We start from the raw sequence: 3494 nt of genomic DNA on the forward strand, positions 1-3494 counted from the left end.
GAGCCGCAGCCTGTGCTCTGACAGGCACTGGGCTCAACTTCCATGGATCTGGTGCGCTGTTAATCTTTAACTTTCAATTCCGCTTTACTCTAAGCTATGACTCATTGTGAGCACATGAAAGAACTTTTGTTTCACAGCCTGGATTGACCTTAGCAAACACTTAACACACTGATTTCTGTTAGAAGCAATATACGTCCAGTTAATTAAAAGAAGTCCCTATAATCAAAATAAAAATGGAAATTTCCAACTGTTTTTCCTTATTATGAACCCTCCTTCCCCTGTTGTTGTATATATATATATACAATATATAAACGTTGTTGTATATTTTGTGTGTGCTTGTCTGTACACGTGTGAATGCATTTTAATTGTGCATGCCAAAAAAATTAGCGCATAAAAGAAAAGAATTTTAAAAAAGAACTGAAATGGCCACACTGTGTTAAAAGCTTTGACATAAATAACGTATGAAAACAACCAAAGAGGGCTGGAGAGATGGCTCAGTGGTTAAGAGCACTGTCTGCTCTTCCAAAGGTCATGAGTTCAATTCCCAGCGACCACCTGATGGCTTACAACCATCTATAATGTGAACTGATTCCCTCTTCTGGCAGATGTAAATGCAGATAGAATACTCATATACATAAAAAAAAATAAATCTTTAAAAAAAAAAAGGAAAACAATCAAAAATATAAAAAATAATTATAGACATTTGACACAATTATGTGAAAGTAGGGCACCTAGTTTAGGGAAAAAGTAGAAAGCTCATCTCTGTTTAAGATGTGAGTAAGGCTTAGTAACACAAGAGATGAAAGGTGAACTTTGTCCACTCTACTTAAGGTAATCTCTCTCTCTCTCTCTCTCTCTCTCTCTCTCTCGCTAAATAGTGGAAGGGGAGTTTTGTTTCATTTTGTTTAGAGAGACAGAGAGTTCTTTTCTTCTGTGCTGTGGGACCAGGATTGGCCACATGGGCCCTTAACTGCTGGGTGATCTTTATAGAACCTCCTTTTCCTTTGCCTCGTGTGTGTGTGTGTGTGTGTGTGTGTGTGTGTGTGTGTGTACATGCATGTTGAATATGTCTGCAGAGCATGTGAAAGCTCAGGTTGGTGCTGGGAACTTTCCTCCATCTCTTCCCTTATTTTTTGAAGCAGGGTTTCTCCACAAGACGCCACACCCACCAACACTGCTCCTCTCACTGGCAGCTTGTTCCTGGCCCATTCTCAGCTCCTGGATCATATGTACTGACACAGCATTTTGGGGGAACATTTTGTAAAACTTGACACCCCCCCACACACACACACACACCTCCTGGAAGCATTCTGGCAGATATATAGACTCTAAAGACACACTTGTCTCTCCATCTGACCGTGAGACTTCTGGCCCTAAGGGTGATGGAGTTCCCCCGGAATCTCATGTTGGAGGAAGGAAAGAGCACTAGCCTGAGAAACCTGTTCTTCTGAAAGAGATTTCGAACAACTCTGGCAACTTGTCAAACTATTTTATAGCCTGAGACTAAACTCAGATGGCAGCGAGTCACTGGTGGGTGTAACTGTAACTATTTTTTTTTTTTTTTTTTTTTTTTTAGATACGGTTTCTTTGTAGCTTTGGCTGTCCTGGACTTAATTTATAGACCAGGCTGGCCTGTGAGATCTCCAACTCACAGCAATCTGCCTGTCTCTGCTCTCTGCAACCTTGAGTGCTGGGATTACAGGTGTGCCTCAGTGCACCCAGTAACTGTATCTTTGTTTGCTTTTTGTTTTTAAAGACTCAATTTGTAGGCTAGGCTGGCCTCATACTCAGAGATCTGCCTGCTCTGCCTCCTGAGTGCTGGGACATGTCATAGATTTTAACACATTGTTAAGTTCTCTTTTGACATTCGTTTTTTTATGTTCTAAAATTATTTTTGGCATGCTCAATTAAAATACATATACAGATTCAAATTTAAATATAATGATCATATTTTAAGGCCTCATAAATAGTTAGTATTTTATAAATTTGAGCACTCTAAACATCTTAAAATCTATTAAAATGATATGTATTAAGTGTTTCATAAACATCATGACCACAAGTTTGTTTGTTTTTTTTTAATCTGGTAAGAGATTTATTGTACAGGGGTGGGGAGAGAGAGAGAGTGACAGACAGTGGGAGAGTGTAGAAAAGAGGGGGGTGACCCCCCCCAGAGAGAAAGTCAGAGGAAGCAGGGGAGGGGAGAGAAACCGAGGCAGAGCGACCACGGCTGGCTTAGAGTCTCAGAGGTTCCGTCCATTATCGTCAGGACAAGAAGCTTGGTGGTGTACAGGCAGGCATGGTGCTGGAGAAGGAGCTGAGAGTGCTCCACCTTGATCCACCGGCAGCAAGGAGACTGTGTGCCACACTGGGCACAGCCTGAGCATGCGAGATCTCCAAGCCTACCTGCACGTTGACATACCTACTCCAACAAGGCCATACCTCCTATGGGCCAAACATTCAAACACATGAGCCTATGGGAACCATTCCTATTCAAACCACCACACTGACTCGCCCCAAACTCCAGAAGTAACCGCACACCAGCGGGACCTCTGTACAGCCCCACTGCCCACCAGACTCCTCAGCCCTTCCCTCTCAAGGTAGGATTGCAGTTGCCACACATGCCCACGGGTCGTTCACCCTGCGCATGCTTTCTGAGGCTGTTGCAACATTCTGCCCAAACGGCCACAGCCGACAATTGGTGTCAGGCCTCAGCCGAGAACCTGTTCTCTGGGCCACTCTGCAGCTCCCTCCCTCCCGCCCTCTTCCCGCACCCCTCATTCAACAGGGAGCCTCAGCCTCCTCGGCCCCAGCCTCCAGGTACACGGAACTGCAGGTGCCTGCTCCCTACTTACTCTGCTGGTTTTGGACCCTGGCTACTGGACTCCCGCGCTCCGGGTGTCTTGTCCTCCTTGATGCCCTCAGCGTACCTAAGCTCACGGCCCTCAATCTCCTCAGTCCCGTGACTCATGCCTCTAGAGGCAAGGCCACATCAGGAAGGGCTTCCACGGTAGCCCTTATTCGAGCTGTCTCCTTCCCGCACAGGAGCCCACCCTCTGCCTGCCACCACCTCTCCTGCCTTCTTTCTGCTCCTCCCCATCAGCCTGGGGCTCCGCGGTCTGCTCTTCCACCTCGGTCCTGTTTGGCGGGCAGATTTCCCGGGTTCACTTTCTGATCCAAGCAGGGGATTCCCCACCGTCTACTCCTGCAGCTTTCAGGCTGGCTCTGTGCGCTCAGGCCAAGAGGTGTGACCGGCAAAACTGCTCCGTCCGGTTCCATCCGCAGGGTCTCTCCTCCCAGCTGGCCTGCAGGGTGAGGAGGCAACTTGCTAGAGATGTCAACAACAGGAATCAGTGGCTGGGGAAACCCAGCTCCAGGCTGATTCATTCTCTTCTCGCCTCTTCCTCCTTGAGCCCTACCGACCTCCTAATCACGTCGGTTAAGAGTTTCCGCGTCCCTGCAAAATCACTTTCACAAACATTCTGTCATCGTGGAAC

This window comes from Psammomys obesus, unplaced genomic scaffold, assembly GCF_907164565.1.
Source record: "Psammomys obesus unplaced genomic scaffold, mPsaObe1.curated_primary_1811, whole genome shotgun sequence".
Lineage (NCBI taxonomy): Eukaryota > Metazoa > Chordata > Mammalia > Rodentia > Muridae > Psammomys > Psammomys obesus.